The sequence below is a fragment of the Hippopotamus amphibius genome, chromosome 7, assembly GCF_030028045.1.
Source record: "Hippopotamus amphibius kiboko isolate mHipAmp2 chromosome 7, mHipAmp2.hap2, whole genome shotgun sequence".
NCBI classification, from domain to species: domain Eukaryota; kingdom Metazoa; phylum Chordata; class Mammalia; order Artiodactyla; family Hippopotamidae; genus Hippopotamus; species Hippopotamus amphibius.
Genome location: NC_080192.1, coordinates 123,743,837 through 123,767,223, shown reverse-complemented (window position 1 = coordinate 123,767,223; position 23,387 = coordinate 123,743,837). Strand labels below are relative to the sequence as shown.

Here is a 23,387-nt window from a genome sequence, read left to right as displayed (position 1 = left end):
AAGTCTTTGATTCACTTGGAATTTATCCTGCTGTAGTATGAAGTATAGATTAAACTTAACCTTGCTCTGGATGGCCCTAGTTGTTCCAACACCATTTGAATAGTTCATCTTTTCCCTCTGAGATGTGAGAGAGCAATTTATTATCTACTAAATTCCTATATGTATATGGGTTTGTTTCTGGACACTCTATTCTATTCCGTTTGTCCGTTTGCCTCTTTCAAACAACATTATCATACTTTTTAAATTGTGGATGCTTTAATATCTGGTTAGCCCTTCCCCATTGATCTTCTCTATTAGAACTTCCTGGCTGTTCTTATTTGTTTCATTTGTCATATGAGCTATAGAATAAACTTTGCCATTTCAGGGAAAAAAGTATTGGTTCTTTTTATTGGGATCATGTGGAATCTATCATTTAACTTGAGGAGAACTACCAATTTTACAAAACTACAGCCTTAGGCAACTGCTGATCTTTTTTTTTCCCTGTCTCTACAGATTTGTCCGTTCTGAACATTTCATATAAACTGTGTAATATAATATGTAGTCTTTTGTGACCGGCTTCTTTCACTACACATAATGATTTGAGGTTCATCCAAGTTGTAGCCTGTATCAATACTTCATTCCTTTTTATTCACAACTAACATTCCATTGTATATATATGACATTTTGTTTATTCATTCATCTGTTTATGGACATTTAAGTTCATTCCACTTTGGCAGTATTATGAATAAAGCTACTGTGAACATTTATGTACAAGTTCTTGTGTTGACTTATGTTTTCATTCTCTTGGGTAGATAGATACTTAGGAGATAAATTGCTGGGTCATATGGTACCTTCAAGTGTAACATGTTAAGAAACTGCCAAACAGCTTTACCAAAAGAGCTGCACCATTTTACAATCCCATCAGCAATGAATGAGGTTTCCAATTCTCCCACATCCTCACTTGTTATTATGTCTTTTTGATTATAAACATTCTGGTGGGTGTGAAGTGGTATCTCACTGTGATTTTGATTTGCATTTCCCTAATAGATATTGAGCATCTTTTCATGTGTTTGTTGATCATTTGTATATCTTCTTTGCAGAAATGAGTATTCAAACCATTTGTTCATATTGAATTGGGTTTAGGCTTTTTATTATTGGGTTGCAAGAGTTCCTCATATATTCTAGATACCAGTCCCTTATCAGATACATGATATGAAAATATTTTCTTCCATTCTGTGAGTTGTCTTTTCATATTCTTGATGGCATTCTTTGAAGCACAAAACTTCTTAATTTTGGTGGAGTCAAATTTACTAATCTTCTCTTTTATCACTTGCACATTTGGTAACTTATCTAGAAAATCATTCCTAATGCAAGGTCATGAAGATTTACTACTGTGTTTTATTCTAAGAGTCTTACAGCTTTGGCTCTTATATTTCAATCTGTGACCCACTTTGAGTTAATTCTTATGCAAGGTGGGGGTCCATATTTATACTTTTGCATGTGGATCTAGTTTCCCCAACACCACTTGTTGAAAGGCTATTATTTTCCCCATTTAATTGTCTCAGTGTCATTTTCAAAAGTCAATTGACCATAAAAATTAGAATTTAATTCTGGACTTTAAAGTCTATTCCATTGATTTTTTTTTTTATCTTTATGGCAGTGCCATACTGTCTTAATTGTTATAGCTTTGCAGTGAGCTTCAAAATTACAAGTATGAATCCTATGATTGTTGTTCGTCTCAAGATTGTTTTGGCTATTATAGGTCCCCTGCATTTCCACATGAATTTTAAGACCACCTTGTCAATTTCTGGGATTTTGATAGAAATTGTGTTGAATCTATAGAACTTAGGAAGTACTGCCATTGTAACATATTAAGTTGTTTGATTCATGAACATGGGATACCTTTCCATTTATTTAGAACTTCTTTCATTTATTTCAATAATGTTTTGTAGTTTTCAGTATACAAGTCTTATACTTCTTTTGTTAAAATTATTCCTGTTTTATCCTTTTTGATGATATTATAAAAGGAAATGTTTTTTAATTTCATTTTCAGATTATTTATTGCTCATGTATTGAAATACAACTGACTTTTATACTGATCTTTTATCATGCAACTGTACTAAATTTTTTATTAGTCCAATAGCTCTTTAGTGGATTCCTTGGGGTTTTTGATATACAAAATCATGACATTTGCAAATATAGTTTTATTTCTTCCTTTCCAGTCTGGATGTCTTTTATTTCTTTTTCTTGCCTAATTACCTGCTATAGACTGAATATGTGTGTCCTCCCCGCCCCCCCCTCCCCCAAATTTGTACATTGAAATCCTAACCTCCAAGATGCTAGTGTTAGAAGATGGGACATTTGAGATGTGATTAGGTCATGAAGGCAGAGCCCTCATGAACCGGATTAGTGCCCTTAGGAACAAGGCCTGAGAGAGGTCCCTTGCTACTTTTGCCATGTGAGGACACAGGAAAAAGACTGCTGTCTACAGGAAGTGGGCTCTCACCAGACACAGAAGGGTCAGTGCTTTGATCTTGGACTTAGCCTCCAGAACTATGAGAAATTAATTTCTGTTGTTTATAAGCCACCTAGTCTATGGCATTTTGTAATAGCAGCCAGAATGGACCAAGACATTGTCCCTAGCTGGAACTTCTGGTACAGTGTTGAATAAAAGTAGTAAGAGTGACATCTTTGTCTTGTTCCTGATCTTAGAGGGAAAGCATTCACTCCTATACCGTGAAGTATGACACTAGCCATAGGTTTTCATAGATGTTCTTTATCAGGTTGAGGATCTTCTCTTCTGTTCATAGTTTAAGTAGTTTTATCCTGAGAAAACCTGGACTTTATCAAACGCTTCTTTCTGCACTTTTTTGCCTGCAATGATCAAGTGATTTTGTCCTTTTTTTAAATTAATGTGGTATATTACATAAATTGATTTTCAAATGTTAAACCACTTTTGTATTCACGGGATAAGTCCCATTGGGATGTATAATTCTTTTTATTTGCTGATATACTGAATTCACTAGTATTTTGTTGAGAATGAATTTTGCATCTACATTCATAAAGAATTGGCCTGTAGTTTTCTTTTCTTGCAATGTCTTTAGTTTTGGTATCTGGTTAAAACTGGCCTTAGAGGATGGGTTGGGAAGTGTTGCCTCCTCTTCTGTTTTCTGGAACCGTTTGTGAATTGAATTCTAACTTATCTGATATTAAAATTAGAACCCTGATTTTATGTTTGAATTGTCCATTCTTTTTTTTTTTCTTTAAAGAACTTACTGAGATGTCATTTTATTCCAGACAATGTGCTAAGTATTTGACTTTAAAGATTTTTTTAAGTCAAATAAAATACCCCTGTCTTGGACACATGAACAGGTAACTATACTACAATGTGACTAATTCAATAATGAAGAAACTCATAGAGTTTTATGGGAACACAGAGGAAAGGAACTTCTCAAATCTAGGAATTTTGCTCATTCTTTTATATCTAACCATTTTAAAACAATTTATTTTAAAAGTGTCTTATAAGAATATAATTGGGTTTTGTTTGTGATCCAAATAATCATTTTTTGTTAATGGTAAAGTAAAGGTTTAAAGCCAGTTTGAACAAATTGCTTGCCAATTCAGTTCTGAGCATTTGTATTTGGCAGAGATTTTCCATGTAACATTGGATGTTACATAAAACACTGACTTGGGGAAAGAGAACAGAGGAGGATTCTCAGTTATTCACATATGCCTTTCTGCCATGAATCTGATTAAGCATCACAAATATGGAATTGAACCCAGTGAAAACTGGGGCTGAGGAAACAAAGAGTCAAACAAGCTGTTGAGCTAGGAACAAAATAGGGGGAAAGGAGGAGTAGGGAGTTTATATTTGTGGTAATCCTCCTGTGTGTCAGATGCTTCACCTCACTGACTCATTTGATAGTCCTAACAATCTTCCCAAGTAGTCATTTCTATTCCTACTTCACATATGAGAAAACTAAGGTTTCAGTAGTTTTCTGCCACTCAAAGCACGGCTATCAGACCACCAGCATCAGCATCACTGGGGAGTTTGTTAGAAATGCAGAACTTTAGGCTTCACCCTAGACCTACTGATGCAGAATTCGCAGGTGAGTTGCAGGCAAGTTAAATTTTAAGAACCACTAGTGATTTTCCCAAGGCCAAAATATATAAATGGCAGAACCTGACTCCAAACTTGTGGTCCTTACTCTGCTGCTGCAACAGAGTCAAGTCACTTGATAGTCACAGATTAAACTCCTAGCTCTAGCTGAGTAGAACAGATCAAGTCGTAACATCAGCATCATTTTTCTCATCTGTTGAAGAGTTAATTAGCATCATAAAACTGATTCTGTCTCTCAGAATAAATAAGGTGCTTTGAACGCCTAGAACAAAAAATAAATTCTAAGGTAATAAAAGTTTGTCATATTAAACACTGTTTGAAATTTTAAAGTCAACTTAAGCCCCAAATCTTTTATTACATAAGATTTATATCTGTTGCAATGAGTCTAAGCTTATTTCTGAGTGATGCTAATAGCTTTGTACACACTGCATGTTCCTCCACGCTTCCAAGTCCATTCAGACCAGAAAGAGAATCCTACTGCAGCCATCACTCAATTTAAATGTGGAAAACAAAGGAAAGTCTTTCAGGGAATGTTACAGTAATTCTTCTAGACCTGGGCCTAGACCTTTATGTGAATGAAAGTTAAAACACATTCACCTCGAATTCTGAATGAAAGTTTAATTCTTACAAAATCCAGAACTGTTCTTCTTTTTACCCTGTTTCTCAGACTATTCCTCACTGAGTTTTCTTTTTCAATTTTAGAGGAAATATTGTTTACATTTGTTTTTGTTTTGCTAGAAAAGAAAAAAGTTGATGCACTTTGGATCTAGCCCCAGTGCTCAGAGATAGCCCAGCTTTTCTGCTCCGTGGGCTTAAAAGAGCCTTTTTTAAAGAGTAAAACCATAAAACAATTCAGTATCATAACTGCTCCCAATGAGACCTCCTAACTTGAGAAGACTGGATCATCTGCTTCAGAGAACATTGCATACTGTACTCTACTTGCTTCCTTTGGAATTTTAGAACTGACAACCACTTCAGAATAAATTTCATAAATAATTAACGCAACTCCATTCATTTAGTTGCAAAAACGAGCCTCGATTTTTGGTTATTTAATTCTCTCAGTAAAACGTAGCTGTTTTTAAAGCACTGGTTTTATGAGGACACACTGTATTTATTGATGCTATGGGGTCCTTTGCAACTTTTCCCAGCTGGCATTCTCTATAATGACATCCCAGGGATGAGACAATTAGAAAGAGAGATCATATCTCAGGATTTACAGGGCAAATAAATCCTTTAGATTAGTACTTGCCCCAGGCCAAGATGCCTTTTCAGGGGTTGAGGGTGAGGTGAGATGGGTGGAGAAGCAGGTAAATACGATTGAGAGATAAAATGTGTACTAGTTCTTAAATACAACATATCTGGGCCCTAATACTACTGCCACTAACTATGGTGCTTTTGCACATGTCCTAATACCTGCTTAAGCCTCAATTTTCTCATCTGTAAAATGGGGCTAATATGTACCTTGCAGGGTTGTTGTGAGAATTAACCAAGTTAATAGATATAAAGCATGTGGTATGTAACAGACAGTGATTATTATTGTAAGCCAATATAAATGCCTCCTGAAAAAGAAAACCTGAAGTTTGAAGACAAAACAAAAACTGAGAGCCAGAACAGAAGCACCTCCTCTTTGGAATAAGACTTCTCCTCTCCACTACTGCTAAAGCCATAGACCACCCTTCCTCTGATAGAGTACAGGACATCTGGAAGGTTAAGGAGAAGCCTGACTGTTGTGGAGAGGAGGCCTATCTGAATCAAACCTGGTGCCCTCTCTGGGGCAGCTTGGAAGAATTTGAACTGCTAGCTCTGAAGTCCTCACGTAGCTTGCCACCTCACCCCTCACTCTCTGTCATGATAACTCAACACTAGGGTCTGGCCTGGCCAGAGTGCTGAGGCCACAGCCTGGTGGAACACAGCCAAGGACACAGGGCAGAAGGGGAAAAGTCAGACCGGTCACTTTCTTGTCTACCCCTAATCTGTACATTAAAAGGAAAGAAACTTTTCTCATTCACACTACCAAAGAGGGTCCAGGAGCAGAAGTGGCAAAGAAGGGGAAGCCAGAAGTGGCTTACACACTGCAGGAAACTATCTGCCTGCACCCTAAACTGTCAGCCCTGATTAATCCCTGAGAAAAAAGGGCGGGAACTAAATGATCATTTGTGGATAATCTGGGCCACACACTCTCCCACAGATCCCTTCCCTCACTCCTCAACACACCTCTCTAGGCAAGGTTGGTAGTATGAGCCCTCTTACAAAAGAACAGAGGTTCAGAGAGACTGCCAATTTGTCCAAAGTCACAAGCCAGAGTCACACCAGAGATTGGAGCACAGGGCTGTCTGACATCTTACAAACAGGTCAGCATAGAATGCTATATTTGGTTTATAAGCGTTTTTATTTCTGTGAGTTTGGGGTTTTGTTTGTTTGGTCAGTTGTTTTCTTTTCTTAGGTTCTTGTTCCTCCCTGAGCACCGTTAACTTAAGTCACAGGTATAAAAGCCAACCCGCTTTTCTCTAAAGACTTTGATAAGATGCTTTAATTGACCTTAATACTAAATCTTCCCTGGAAAGTCTTTAGAGTTCAATAATCATTTCTTTATTATAGTAGGAAATTTAAAGAATGCAACAAAGTCAAAATTCTAACCCTGTTGAGTGCTTTTATACAAGTGCCTATTGTTTCTCTGAAATAATTGACTAATTCCTCCTTGGCGCATTTGTATAACATGAATCCAAGAATTGAGCAATTTTTAGAAATTATCATCAGGATTTTGCAGGTAGGAGCAGCAGGAAAGGCTAAAAAGCATCTCAAAGAGTCACTATATTTCTGTATAATTTACTGTTTTTCTATCCTTGTTTTATGAAATTTAAAACTTCTCACCTTTTGCCAAACATCAGGGGATAAATTGCTACGCTTCTTTAAAGACTCTCCGCATTTCATGTGGTCTGAATTATAAAAACAGGAGATGCAGGTTATAATCAAATATTGTTTGCTTTGTTGAGCTAGCTGAAGGCTTACATGTGAAATGACTCCCATCTGCTAAGGATTTCAGTTTTACTGAAGTTTAGTTTTGTGCTTTTAATGTTTTTTAACAACATACTGTTCTACCAGAAACAGTAGGATATTAACTAGCATAGTCCCCATGGTTTGTTTGTTCTTTATTCCGTTGGAGATGTTCTTGAGTCCTGGAAAGATAGATCAACATTCACAGAAATAGACAGTGCCAAGCAAAAAACAATGTAGTCCATCCACTCCCTCCTACTAATTATTTTCCTATGTGCCCATCATTCTTCTGGTCATACTGGTTTCTTCTATTCTGCAATATCCTCTTCAAACATTCCCCAGGTGTTTCTCAAGTTTTACTTCCTCAGTAACCTTTCTTTGTATCCATTCCTTGATACATTCAGCTTTTCTTGTACCTTCAACTACCAACTCTATATTAATAGTATTTACTATATCAGATCTTTATGGTAGACAGATTAAGGGAGGAAGAAGAAAAAAAAAAAGAGAAGGACAGATGATTGAACTTGGTGTACCCCCAAAAAAAAATAAATAAAAAAAAAAGAGAAGGAGGAAGAGAGGAGGGACAGTTTACTCCTAAAATCTTTCTCCCCAGCTTCTCTCCCAAGTTCCAGATCCTCTTTTCCAACCCCAAGCTGGATATGTCCACCTGAATAACCCACCCACACCTCAAGGCTCAAATGGATGCTGGAACCACCTTTGAAAAAAAAAGTTTTATTGAGATATAATTAATATAATATAAATTGCATATATTTTAAGAGTACAGCTTGATAAGCTTTGACATAAGTATATACCCAGGAAACCATCACTGCAATCAAGATAGTAAACATATAGATTATTACCTAAAGTTTTCTCATGTCCTTTTTAATCCCTTCCTTTCCCACTCTACTCTGCTCTTCCACCCCTTGCTGCCTCCCCAAATAAACTGATCTTTCTATCACTATTGACCTGTTTTCATTTTCCAGAGTTTTATACAAATGTAACCATCCAGTATATACGCCTTTTAGATAGGTTTCTTTTACTTACCATAAATAGGGAGTCATCCTTGTTGTTGACTGTATCTGTAGTTCATTTATTTTTATTATTGAGTAGTATTACATTGTATATACAATTATTTGTTTATCCACTCACCTATTGATGGAAATTTGGGTTGCTTACTATTTGGGACTGTAAATAAAGCTGTTATGAATATTTGTGTACAAATCTATATATGGACATGTATTTCTTTTTCTCTTGAGTTAATATCTTGGAAAGGAATGGCTGGATCATGTTGTAGATATATATTAACATTTTAAGTAACTGCCAAACTGTTTTCCAAAGTGATCATATCATTTAAAATTCCTGCCAGCAGTATTTAAGAGTTTCAGTTCCTCCATATCCTCTCCAAGAGGATGCCATGGTCAATCTTCTTAATTTTAGACATTCTAAAGCTTTTAATTTGCATTTCCCCAATAAGTAATGATATTAGGCATCTTTTCAGGTACTTACTTTCCATCTATATATCTTCTCTGGTAAAGTGTCTATTCAAATCTTTTCCCATTTTTATTGGGTTGTTTCCTTATTATTGAGTTTCCAGCATTCTTTATAAATTCTGAAATCAAGTCCTTTATAAAATATATGCTTTCCAAAGATTTTCTCTTAGTCTGTGGCTTTTCATTCTCTCCTAACATTGTCTTCTGAAGAACAGAAATTTTAAATGTTGATGAAATCTAATTTACCAATTTGTCCTTTTATTAATTACGACTTTGGTGTCTTTTCTAAGAAATATTGCCTAACTCAAAGGCACAACGATTTTCCCATGTTTTCTTCTATGATTTTTATAGTTTTAGGCTTTACATTTAGGTATATGATACATTTTGAGTTAGTTCTTGTATATAGTGCATGGTATGGACCCAAATTATTTTTTAATATACATATAGAGAGAAAGATTCAACTATTCCAGCACCATTTGTTGAAAAGGCTATCCATTCTCCATTGCATTGCCTTTGCACTAATGTAAAAAATACATCAATTGTTCATATGTGTGTCTGTTTCAGAACTCTCTATTGTTCTTTAGATGTAATTGTCTTTCTTCATGCCAATACCAATTTTTTTTGTTAATATGGCTTAATAGTAGTGTTTAAAATCAGGTGGGGGGAGGGTGGGGGGGACTCAAGGGAGGGTGGGGGGGAGTCAAGGGAGGGAGGGAATACGGGGATATGTGTATAAAAACAGATGATTGAACTTGGTGTACCCCCCCAAAAATAATAAATAAAATTTAAAAAAAAATACAAAAACAAACAGAAAGAGTCAACAGACTCTGAAAGGTTTTCTCCTTTAAGGAAAGAATAGTTAAATTAATTATATTGTATGTATATGATAGAATAACACTAACATTAAAGTGTGTGTTTTGTATTATGTCAAGAGAAACGTCTGCAGTGTATACAAAAAAATATTAACATTATCTCTAGGTGGTAGTATTACAAGTCACACACATAGAGCTAATTTTTTTCTAAATTTTATTGAAATATAGTTCACATACCATACAATTTATCTACTTTAAGTGTTCTCTTCAGTGGTCTTTAGTATATTCACAGAGTTGTGCAACCATCACCACAGTCTACTTGTAGACATTTTCACCACTGCAAAATGAAACCCCACCCCCATTAGTAGCCATATCTCTTTCTTGACTCCACACACCCAACCTAGATCCCGACAACTACCCATTTACTTTTTATCTCTATGTATTTGCCTATTCTGAAGGATTCACATACATGGGGTCATATAATGTTTGTTTCTCTAGAGTGTCTTAGGGGAAAGGATGCTACCCAGCATGGTAGCCATAGGAGAGGACCAGTGGCCTAGATGGGCATTCCCATTCTCCTGGCAACTCTGATGCAGTGAGGAGCAAGTAACTGACTCAACGGGACCAATCGGTGTCCTTCTCTAGTACTAAAATGCACCAAAGGGAGATAAACATGCACTTTCCTTTGGGGTTGTTAAGCCTGCAGATCTGGATTTACAGCTGTTGAAAACCGTTGTCCCTGCTGTGTAGATGAAGCCTGTCAGCACAGGAGACAATACAGCTACCACTGAGGGGCACAGCGTAGTTTAAGCCTCTGGGTCTGAACTTCCCACTATGAGAACCAATAATTTCCCTTTCTATTAAGTTAGATCTAATTTTTTTGCACTTGAAATAAAAAACTGTGTGTGTGCGTGTTTTAATGAAAAATATATATTACTTTTGAAAAAAATAAAGAGAAAATTCTCTTTAAAAAAAAAATCAGGTGGTGTAGCCCTCTTTCTTATTATTTTTAAGTTGTTTTAATTATTCTAGGTCTTTGACATTCCCACAGGAATGTTAGAATCAGCTTGCCAATTTTTGCTGAGACTTTTTTTTATAAATTTGTTTATTTATTTATTTATTTATTTATTTATTTATTTAATTGGCCGTGTTGGGTCTTTTTTGCTGTGCGTGGACTTTCTCTAGTTGCAGTGAGCAGGGGCTACTCTTCGTTGTGGTGCGCAGGCTCCTCATTGCCGTGGCTTCTCTTGTTGTGGAGCACAGGCTCTAGGCACATGGGTGTCAGTAGTTGCAGCACATGGGCTCAATAGTTGTGGCTCACGGGCTCTAAAGTGCAGGCTCAATAGTTGTGGCACACAGGCTTAGTTGCTCCGTGGCATGTGGGATCTTCCAGGAGCAGGGATCGAACCCGTGTCCCCTGAATTGGCAGGCAGATTCTTAACTACTGCGCCACCTAGGAAGCCCTTTTGCTGAGATTTTGATTGGGATTATGTTGAATCTATAAATCAGTCTGGGGGGGTACTAACATCTTAACAATATTGAGTCTTCCTACCCATACACAAGGTATATCTCTCCATTATTGACCTTTCTTCATATCTATCAGCAATATTCAGTAGTTTCCAGTGTACAGGTTTTTCACATCTTTGGTCAGATTTGTCCCCAAGTATTTCATTTTTTTGATGCTATTGTAAATGGTATTTTGTTTTAATTTCAATTTCCAGTAGCTTGTTGCTTGGTATTTGGAAACACAACTTCCTCTTGTGAGGATTCAGTGTATCTTAAATACTCAATGTACATTAAAACTATTAAAAGTCTGGCATGTAGCAAGCGATATACAAGTGTTTACAAGCATCAACAAGATCTAATAAAAATTAAATGGATCATATTGTGTGGAAGGTGTCCAGGAGAACAAAGCGTCAAAAATAAAAGATAACTGAAATTTCTAATTGGATAACTTAGATAGCAGTGACCTTGTTAATGAAGATGGTGAAAACAAGAAGATAAATGCATTTCATAGTGAAGACAATACATTTAGTTTTGGACATGTTCATTTAGCAATGCCTTTTTGATATCAAGATAGAAAAATCTGGCAAGCAGTTGGAAACTAGATCACACAGCTAATAACTGTGGAGTTGGGCTTCAACTTAGCCTGAATCTAGAGGCTGTGTCCTCTCAGCTACTGCTTTATGCTGTCTCCCACTCAATGTTTAAGCCATTGTGCTGGGTATGACATGGCAATCTCCAAAGCACAATAATTTATAATATCCTATAAAAACTGATTAAGTAATGCTTGGTCTTCTAGAAGTATGCTAAGAGAGAGCTAGCTCAATGCTCAATCCAAATAATACATTAATTTATCACTTAGTAGGCAATAATACCATGTTTCCAAGGAAAGTAGATTCTTATTTACCTAATCCATTGTTATTACAATACCCTTATTTTTAATGTTTGCATTTAATTGTGGTATTATATTATTATTGAAAACATTTATAATTCATATTAGTCTGATTTAACCTGTGATTACAGTATAAACTTATTGAGTCAATTCTATTGGAATAGACATTTTTTGATGTTACGATGTCTATATCATCATTTATATCTACAACTACCACTAACATTAGCAATAAAATTTCCCATGGGCAGTGGTGCGTGTATATCTGTGCAGGTATGTATGCATATGTAAGTATATGTATATATCTATTTCTATGTGTATATATATTTACACACATGCAACACACAGATAATTGGTTTAATAATCTCATAAAGTTTCTTTCAAGTTTTTAATATTTATTTCCCATTTTCTCTGCTGTCAGAACTTGTCTCAATATTAAAGGTTAGGGGCAGCTGAATGAAATCTTTCAAGAGGGAAATTTTTACAGTTTTTTTTTTTGGGGCGCATGGGCTTAGTTGCTCCACGGCATGTGGGATCTTCCTGGAGCAGGGATCAAACCCGTGTCCTCTGCATTGGCAGGCGGATTCTTAACCACTGCGCCACCTAGGAAGCCCAAGAGGGAAGTTTTAAACTAGGAGAGAAGTAGTGGGAGGTAGTCTTAGTTGCCTATTTAGTTGATGAGTTGGGGTCTGCTCTTGGCCTTGGCTAAGAGATTTTCGTAAACGCAATCAAATTATAACAGCCCAAGGAGAGCTCATGCAAAGTAACCTTATCTTTCTGATACTCCTCCTTTCCCTAGATGCACTGAATCCATCCAGTAAGCATTAATAAAGCAGCTACTACCATTGGTTATTTATTGAAGTAAAACAGTTTACAAATAGGATTTGGAGTCATGGGACCTATGTTTGAATTCAATTCTGTCACTTAGTGAATGGTCACGAACAACTCAGTTAATCTTACTCAGAGCCTGTTTACTTATTTCCTCTGACTTTGTCTTTTACCATTCTTCTATTGCTCACTTCACTCCAGTCACATCTCCTGTCCTGTAATTCTTTTTATTATAGTTCTTGGTTCTTGAACAAACCAGAAACATTCCCTTCTCCAGGACTTTATACTTGCTGTTTCCTCTGCCTGGAATATTCTTCCTCTGGAATCCTTTGCTCAAATGTCATCTCATCAGAGAGATTTTTCCTGACCACTCTATATAAAGTAGCATTCGTATACATTTCCCATTTTTCCCTGTTCCTTTTACCCTGCTTAACTTTCTGTGTAAAACTGACATAAATCTATATTTATTTGTTTATCATCTGTCTTTCCCCACTAGCACATAAGCTCTGTGAGAATGGGGTCTTTGTTCGGTTCACTATGCATCCTCAATGCCTGTTGCAGAGTAGGGCATTAATAAATACTTGTTAAAGGAACATATTAAATTAGTGCATAACAATACATTTCCTATCTATGTCATAGAGTTGTAAAAATCACATAGTTATGGAAAAGCTCTTTGTAGAGTGCTACACAAATGAGATGCTCTTCTTATAGTAAAGAGATTATTAAATGATATTTTCATAGTCATGGATTGCTTTCACAAAGCCAACTAAAGAATGCCAGCTCAAAAGATCAAGAAGAAATTAGCCATACCTCTCATATTTAAGCCCTAATATAGAAGCACTGGTTAGGAAATATAAAAGCCAATCACATCTAATATCTTGAGAACATTTTTTTCCCCATATCAAGAATTATTCAGTCAACTAGCTAGCTTTTAGGTCTTGGAAAGTTTTATGTTTCAAAATTATCTGTCTCCTATTCCAAAGCAACTACAAATCAAAATAGCATTCAAGTAAATTATAACTCAAAATATTGAGAACAAAATTGTTTAATTACTAGATTTGAAGAGTCAGAACTCATGCCAATTTAACTTATATTAGTGTGCAATCACCACCACTCCTGTTCGCACTTTAAAAGATTTATAGAAGCATGAAAATTCTGGACAACATAATTTTCTATTAGGAGGATTAAAACCTTCCCTCTTGATTTATCTCAGCTATTTATTGATTCCAGTCTTGTGCCAAGTAATTGGATGATCTAAGGATACCTTGCCTTTTTGAGAACAAGAACTATTTTTCATTTCCTCTGAAGCATTGAGATCATTGGCTGGGAAAGGAAGAGAATTAAGGGTGAGACAGAAGTCTTTCCTATTTCTTCTGCTGCCAGAATTTTTTATCTGAATGTTAAAGGGTAAGAACAACTGAATGAAGTCTTTATTTATTTACTTATTTATTTATTTACTTATTTACTTATTTATTTATTTTTGTGTGTGAGCTTTTAAAATTAATTTATTTCATAACAAAGGGAACAAAACAGGCAAAGTAAATATTCCAGTGAGCTACATGGAAACATTGTTCTATGTCCATAAATTTCCAGCTGTTAGATTTTGGTTTTGTCTTAAAATTTACTCTTACAAAAATTGCTAGCAAGAGAATATGCTTGCATCATTTGTCTTGAAAAGAAAATAAGATTAGCTAAGTGAATATGAAGTATAACCTTTTGATTTGAATAAAGCAAAGTCTCCAGGATTATTAAAACTAAAAGATAATACATGTAAGTTTATGAGTCTATGAACATTTTTATTTATTAATAGAGGACAATCAAGGGTTTGTGACAGGGCTTCCTAGGTGGTGCAGTGGTTAAGAATCCACCTACCAATGCAGGGGACACGGGTTCGATCCCTGCTCCAGGAAGAGCCCACACGCCAGAGAGCAACTAAGCCTGTGCGCCACAACTATTGAGCCTGCGCTTTAGAGCACGTGAGCCACAACTACTGAGCCCACATGCCGAAATACTGAGGCCCACATGCCTAGAGCCTGTGCTCCACAACAAGAGAAGCCACGGCAATGAGGAGCGTGTGCACCACAACGAAGAGTAGCCCCCTCTTGCCGCAACTTGAGAAAGCTTGTGTGCAGCAACGAAGACCCAACACAGCTAATAAATAAACTGAATAAATTTAAAAAATAAATTTATTTTAAAAAGGGGTTTGTGACAGATAGATGATAGGTAGATAGATAGATAACCAATTATGTGTTCTTGTATAAACTGTAAAGTTAGGCATATATGAGTAATGGAAAAGTTAGAAATAAACTGAATAAAACTAATGGTGAAATGTTAAATACTTATCAGTTGAGTTCTGTTCACAGCCCTGTGGTACCAATGAAGGTGAGAAAAATTCCTCTTTGTACTGAGCATTTTTTTTAAAAGCTGGAATGTACATAATTCAGGGCTGAGCTGAAAGAAGAGTGAGAGTACATTGAAAAGGCAGAAATAACAATACAGTGAGGTGGCTCTAGAATCATACTTATCCTGCAGAAAAGCTAGAACAGCCTTCTAATGTCAGCCCTGAAATACAAAGCTTCTAAGTCAACATTCCTATATTTAGTAAAGTCTTCCAAGTGAGAAATTTTAAACTAGGAGATAAGTAGTGGAGGTAGTTCTAGCTGCCTACAGAGGTCTGGTCTTATCCTTGCTCAGGAGATTTTCAAAAATTCAATGAAATTATGACAGCCCAAAAAACAGATCATGCAAATTAAATTAGTTCAAAATAATTAGAGAAAAGTGAAAACAAAAACACAACATACCAAACTTATGGGATGCATCAAAAATGGAGCTAGAGGAGAAATTTAAAGCTATAACCACTCACATTAAAAAATAGGAAAGATCTCTAATCAAACTAACTTTACAACTTGAAGAACAAACAAAACCCAAAGCTAGCAGAAGGAAGGAAATAACAAATAAGAGCAAAGATAAAGAAAATTGAGAATAGCAAAACAGAGAAAATCAATAAAAACAAAAATTGGTTCTTCAAAAAAGATCAACAAAACTGACAAACCTTTAGCTGCATGGACTAAGATAAAGAAAAAAGACTCAAATTGCAAAAAAAAAAAAAAAGGAAGAAAAGAAGGAAGGAAGGAGAAGGAGAAGGAGAAGGAGAAGGAGAAGGAGAAGGAGAAGGAGAAGGAGAAGGAGAAGGAGAAGGAGAAGGAGAAGGAGAAGGAGAAGGAGAAGGAGAAGGAGAAGGAGAAGGAGAAGGAGAAGGAGAAGGAGAAGGAGAAGGAGAAGGAGAAGGAGAAGGAGAAGGAGAAGGAGAAGGAGAAGGAGAAGGAGAAGGAGAAGGAGAAGAAGAAGAAGAAGAAGAAGAAGAAGAAGAAGAAGAAGAAGAAGAAGAAGAAGAAGAAGAAGAAGAAGAAAGAAAGAAAGAAAAAGAAAGAAAGAAAGAAAGAAAGAAAGAAAGAAAGAAAGAAAGAAGGAAAGAAGGAAAGAGAAAGAAAGAAAGAAAGAAAGGAAGGAAGGAAGGAAGGAAGGAAGAAAAAGAAAGAAAGAAAGAAAGAGAGAGAGAGAAAGAAAGAGAAAGAAAGAAAGGAAGGAAGGAAGGAAGGAAGGAAGGAAGGAAGGAAAAAGAAAGAGAAAGAAAGAAAGAAAGAAAGAGAGAGAGAAAGAAAGAAAAAGAAAGAAAGAAAGAAAGAAAGAAAAGAGAAAGAAAGAAAGAAAGAAAAAGAAAGAAAGAAAGAAAGAAAGAAGGAAGGAAGGAAGGAAGGAAAGAAAGAAAGAGAGAGAGAGAGAGAGGGAAAGAAAGAAAGAAAGAAAGAAAGAAAGAAAGAAAGAAAGAAAGAAAGAAAGAAAGAAAGAAAGAAAGAAAGAAAGAAAGAAAGAAAGAAAGAAAGAAAAAGAAAAGAAAGGAAAAAGGTGGGGAAAGTGCTACTAATTCTATAGCAATAAAGAGGAGTACATGCAGTTTTGGTTCAAGATGGTTATGTAGAAAGATCCTGAACCCACCTCCTCCCATGGACACACTGAATCTGTAACTACATATGGAACAATTTCCACTGGAAAAAAAACTCAAAAACTAGCTGAGCAACACCTACATATTAGGCAAAGAAGAAAGAACCTACATTGAGCAGGTTGCTGGTATACTGGAAAGAAATTTGTAAACTGAACTGCAACCTTGATTTTTTGTGACTGCAGACCAAGGGACATCTCTATATCACCTGGCTCTGGTGGCCAGTGGGACTTACACTCGTGGTCCACAGAACTGTATATGTTTGCATACTTTAAAAGCTTCAGCCTGTGTGTTTGGCTCCTAATCAGCCTGAACCTACATGCTGACTGAGACCCTTCCCTTTAGGACACTGACAGGTCTTGGCACACCCTGAGATACTGGGGCCACTAAAAAAAAAAAAAAAAAAAGGCTGCATGGATAATCACAAAGGTTTGAGAGATAATAAAGAATCAGGGCAGGGTTGAACAAAGCCACTTCTCCAAGACTGGAAGAGATGACTGTTTTTACCTAATGAATAGAAATCAATGAAGGGAGTCAAGGAAAAAGAAGAAGCAGAGGATTATATTCCCAAATAAAGAACAGACAAAATCTCAAGAAAAAAAAAGTCTTTAATGAAATGAAGATAAGGAATTTACATGATAAAGAGGTAAAAAATAATAGCCACAAAGATGCTAACCAAACTCAGGGATGATAAACACAGTGAGAACTTTAACAAAGAGACAGAAAATATAAGAAAATACCAAATCAAAGTCACTGATATAAAAAAAAAATACAACTGAACTGAAACATGTACTAGAGGGGTTCAACTGCATGCTAGATGACGCAAAAGAAAAGATCAGTAAACTCAAAGACAAGGCAGTGGTAATCACCAAATCAGAGGGGCAACAAAAGTAAAAAAGAATGCAAAAAAAGTGCAGATAGCTTAAGGAACTTAAAGGGACATCAAGCTAACAACCATTTGCATTATAGGGGCTCCAGAAGAAGATAGATAGAGAAAGGGGCAAAAAGCTTATTTGAAGAAATAATGGCTAAAAAATTCCATAACTTGGGAAAGGAAACAGACATCCAGATGCGGGAAGATCAGAGAGTTCCAAATTAGATGAGCCCAAAGAGACCTACATGAAGATACACTACAATTTAAAAGTCAAAAGTTAAAGACAGGGAGAGAATTTTTAGAGCAGCAAGAAAAAAAGAAGCTGTTATATACAAGGGAATCCCCATAAGACTGCCAGCAGATTTTTCAGCAAACTTTGCAGGCCAGAAGGGAGTGGCAAAAATACATATATCCCATGTTCATGGATCAGAAGAGTTAATATTATTAAAGTGTTCATACTACCAAAGCCATCAGTAGATTCAATGCAATCTCTATCAAAATTTCAATGATATTTTTCACAGAAATAGAAATCCTAAAATTCATAGGGAACCACAAAAGACCCCAAATAACCAAAATAATCTTGAGACTGAAGAACAAATCTGGAGGTATCACACTGCCTGCTTCTAAACTATACAACAAAGCTATACTAATCAAAATAGTATGGTACTTGCCAAAAAAAAAAATAGTCACATTAGACCAATGGAACAGAATAGAGAATTCCAAAATAAACTCCTGCATATATGGCTCCCAACTAATATTGGGAGCCAACAAAGAAGCCAAGAATATTCAATGGGGAAAGGACAATCAATAATAAATGGTGCTGGGAAACTGGAAGACCACATGCAGAAAATTGAAACTGGATCCCTATCTTACACTCCTTACAAAAATTAACTCAAAATGGATTAAAGACTTAAAATAAGACCTGAAACCATAAACTCCCAGAAGAAAACATAGTCTATAATCTCCTTGACATCAGTCTTCGTGGTGACTTTTTGATTTGACTCCGAAAGCAAAGGCAAAAAAAGCAAAAGTAAACAAGTGGGACTATATCAAACTAAAAAGGTATTGCACACTAGAGGAAATTATCAATAAATGAAAAGGCAACCTACTCAATGGGAGAAAATATTTGCAGATCACACATCTAATAAGGTGCTAATGTCTAAAATATATAAAGAAAATATATAAAGAAAAAACCAATCCGATTTAAAAATGGGCAGAAGAACTGCATAGACATTTCTCCAAAGACATACAAATGACCAACAGATACATGAAAAGATGCTTAACATCACTAATCATCAGGGAAATGCAATCAAAACTACAATGAGATACCACCTCACACCTGTTTGAATAGCTATCATCAAAAAGACCAGATAATAAGTGTTGGCAAGGATGTTGGGTAAAAGGAGTGTGTGTGTGTGCATGTGTGTGTGTTTCAATTTTTTTAAAGCTCTTTATTGGAGTATAATTGCTTTACACTATTGTGCCAGTTTCTGCTGTACAACAAAGTGAATCAGCTGTATTTATATATATATCCCCATATCCCCTCCCTTCCACAACTCTTTCCCACCCTCCCTATCCCACCCCTCTAAGCCATCACCAATCATTGAGTTGATCTCCCTGTGTTGTGCAGCAGCTTCCCACTAGCTATCTATTTTACAGTTGGTAGTGTATATATGTCAATGCTACTCTCTTGCTTCATCCCAGCTTCCCCTTTGCCCCCCCACTCTGTGTTCTCAAGTTCATTCTCTACATCTGCACCTTTATTCTTGCCTTGTCACTGGGTTCATCAGAACCATTTTTTTAGATTCCATATATATGAGTTAGCATATGGTGTTTGTTTTTCTCTTTCTGGCTTATTTCACTCTGTATGATAGACTCTAGGTCTATCCACCTCACTACAAATAACTCAATTTCATCCCTTTTTATGGCTGAGTAATATTCCATTGTATATATGTGACACACCTTCATCCATTCATCTGTTGATGGGCATTTAGGTTGCTTCCATGTCCTGGCTATTGTAAACAGTGCTGCAATGAACACTGTGGTACATGTTTCTTTTTGGACTCTGGTTTTCTCAGGGTATATGCCCAGTCGTGGGATTGCTGGGTCATATGGTAGTCCTAGTTTTAGTTTTTTGAGGAACCTCCATACTGTTTTCCACAGTGGTGTACCAATTTATATTCCCACCAACAGTGTAGAAGGGTTCCTAAAGGGAATCTTTGTGTACTGTTGTTAAGAATATAAATTGGTTAGCCATTACGGAAAAGAGTATGAAAGTTCCTCAAGAAATTAAAAACAGAACTACTATATGATCCAACAATTCCAGTTCTAGATATATAGCTAAAGGAAATGAAAACAGATATTGAAAAGATATCTGCACACTCATGTTTACTGTAGCAGTATTCGCAATAGCCAAGACATGGAAACAACCTAAGTCTCCATTAATGGACTAATGGATAAAGGAGACTTGGCGCGTGTGTGTGTGCGCGCACGTGTGTGTATGTATATAGGGAAATTATTCAACCACGAGAAACAAAGAAATCCTATCATTTGCAATGACATTAATGGACCTCGAGGGCATTACGCTGAGTGAAATAAGGCAAAGAAAGACAAATGATGTATGATACCACTCATATGTGGAATGTAAAAAAACCAAACTCATAGAAACAGAGAGTAAACTGGTTGTTGACAGTGGCTTAGGGGTGGGGGGATTGGTCAAAAAGTACAAACTTGTAGTTAGAAGATAAGTAAATTCTGGAGATCTTATGCATAGCACTGCAATTATAGTCAACAATACTGTACTATATACTTCAAAGTTGCTAAGAAACTAGATCTTAAATGTTCTCATCACACACACACACAAAGATAATTATGTAATGTGATAGAAGTATAAGCTAACACTATGGTGATAATCATATTGCAATATATAAATGTATCAATTCAACATGCTGTATTCCTTAAATTTATACGTTATATGTCAATTATAGCTAATTTTTAAAAAAAAAATAATCCTGGGTCAAGTCTTCCACCATGTCTACTTCCATTCGCTGCTTAACATTTGCAAAATATACAGAATAATGAGAATTTCTTACATTTCAGTAAGGCTCTTATAAAAATATTTATATTTCAAATGTCATTCTGATGGCCCTGTGTAGTAGGTAAGATGGAGATTATCATTATCTACATAGCTAATAAATAGTAAAGGCAAGATTCAAACACATTTCTTCCTTAAAAATGTCTCCAACACTTAAAGCCTAGAGATGAGAAAATACTAGCATCCTAGACAAAGAGGAGACTGCTCTAAATTTCTGAAACACTGAGTTTATGGAAAGAGGAGTCAAATGAGATGGGCAGCTCACTCACCTTCAACAGCTTACCAGTCTGAACGAGAATTGGTTCACAGCAGCCTAAACTAGTACATTGTTATATCCTTCTTTTCCAGTTTTAGATCTGAATTTCCCAGATCTGCTTAAGTATCTTTCTGTTCCAAGCCAGTTCCGCTTAAATACCCTCTAAATAAAATCAGAGTAGGCATTTTGTGTACATGACTATTTGAAGCACAATGCTGACACCTAGTGTATTGACTGATTTTTTCTTCCATTCTTTCTACTTTCCTTTTCTCTCATCCCTCCCTCCCCCCTCTTCTTCCAAGAATGGCTATTAGGATATAGTGGGAGTTTTTTGTTTCTTTGGGTTTTTTTTTCTTTTTTGGCCATACCGCACGGCTTGCAGGATCCTAGCTCCCAGACCAGGGATCGAACCCAGGCTCCCAGCAGTGGAAGTGCAGAGTCCCAACCACTGGACCACAAGGGAAGTCCCTAGGATATAGTTTAATAATAGCAAACATTTATTGAGAACTTACAACATATCAAGCATTGTGCAAAGCATTTTAAACATTTATCTTCATCAACTACAACAATTTTTTCTCATCACCCCTATTTCATTAAAAAAAAAGGAGGGGGTGGGAAAGGTTATAAAAGTTTAATTAAATTTTATGACTGCAAAAGTTAGGATTCAGATGCAGATGTCTGACTCTGGAGCTGAAGTAGTCAATCACTGTTTTTAAACAGATTGTTTGATTGGCTGGTTACATTAGTTTACATGTTATTCACTTGGAGTACATGTTTACAACAGACTTCATTCAAGACTATTCACAAGAGTTAAGGCGGAAAATATGACAAATCTTAGGTCTGCAACCTTGAGCCTGCTCTCTTATTGATTTAATGTCTCTTTCTATGACAGGATAGCAGCCCTAGAATCATCAAGGTCCTTTGCCCTTTCATTCTCCCTCTGAGGGCATAAGAAGACTAGCAGAATCCTCCAGGTAGGTTCTGGTTACCTCTGGTTTTTCAAAAAGGAGAGCATTACTGTTGGTGGGACTGTAAGTTGGTACAGCCACTATGGAAAACAATTTGGAGGTTCCTTTAAAAACTACAAATAGAACTACCATATGATCCAGTAATCCCACTCCTGGGCATATACCCAAAGAAAACCATAATCCCAAAAGAAACATGTACCATAATGTTTATTGCAGCACTATTGACAATAGCCAGGACATGGAAGCAACCTAAATGCCCATCAACAAATGAATGGATAGAGAAGATGTGGCATATATACACAATGGAATATTACTCAGCTATAAAAAGGGATGAGATGGAGCTATATGTAATGAGGTGGATAGAACTACAATCTGTCATACATAGTGAAGTAAGTCAGAAAGAGAAGGACAAATATTGTATGCTAACTCACATATATGGAATCTAAAAATGGTACTGATGAACTCAGTGACAAGAACAAGGATGCAGATACAGAGAATGGACTGGAGAACTCGAGGTATGGGAGGGGGCGGGGGGTGAAGGGGAAACTGAGACGAAGCGAGAGAGTAGCGCAGACATATATATACTACCAACTGTAAAATAGTCAGTGGGAAGTTGTTGTATAACAAAGGGAGCCCAACTCGAGGATGGAAGATGCCTTAGAGGACTGGGGCGGGGAGGGTAGGGGGGACTCGAGGCGGGGGAGTCAAGGAAGGGAGGGAATACGGGGATATGTGTATAAAAACAGATGATTGAACCTGGTGTACCCCCAAAAAAATAAAAAAATAAAATTAAAAATAAAATTAAAAAAAATGTAAAAAAAAAAAAAAAAAAGGAGAGCATTTATCCTGTGAGCAATATACATTATAGTGTAATTCCTTGTAGGGAGAGCCTACCTTTCCTGAGGTTAACTTGTTTCTTCTAGACTGAGTGCTGTAAGAAGCCAGAATGAGTGCCTTTCTTATTTTCGAAGGTAGAAAACTTGGCATCCAGTGGGTACTCAGTAACAATGTGCTAAATACGTTAATGAAAGGCTGAGAATCTGCTATTTCTTTTCTAAAGTTATTTTCTTTGCACTTTTTATTTAGAATATGCAGTTTTTTGAGTTCAGTTGCTTGGTGGCTGGTGCTAAGACTATGCTTGTGAGTACAATGCCCAAGTGAGCTGCTTAGCTTCTCTCTGAGAAAGCAGGGTCCCCAGGGCTTGATAGTTTCTCCATCCAAAGGCTCTTTCAAGAATTTTATTTCCCTTTCCCCTCTCCTCCCCTCACAGTTCTGCTACTAAGATGCATCAACTGTTCTAATGCAGTGGGAATAAGATGGTTGGAGAGCTAAGCAGCATGTGCAGAGTGAGGTTTTCCAGTTAGCCTGAGCAAGAAGAATACTTTGACTGCGTCCAGACTTCCCTTTCAACTTTCTCGGATCAGCCTGTCACTAAATCTTTGTGTTTCAATCTTTGTAATTAAACCTGAAAAGAATCTGCCAAAATACTTCCAGCCTAGTTCTTCTAGTTTTTATTCCTCGTTTCCAGCTTCTCGTATACAATGGATTCTGAATGAGAGTTTAGTATTAGAGAAAATAGT

At 36.4% G+C, this 23,387-nt stretch overlaps 1 long non-coding RNA gene across 1 annotated transcript; it reads left to right on the top strand.

The window, feature by feature from the left end:
• Positions 1-6,385: 6,385 nt before the first annotated feature.
• On the top strand, positions 6,386-23,281 carry LOC130857763 (uncharacterized). The gene is made up of 3 exons (XR_009054852.1): positions 6,386-6,450; positions 21,732-21,813; positions 23,078-23,281. It is a non-coding gene; the product is annotated as an uncharacterized LOC130857763 (long non-coding RNA).
• Positions 23,282-23,387: the final 106 nt, after the last annotated feature.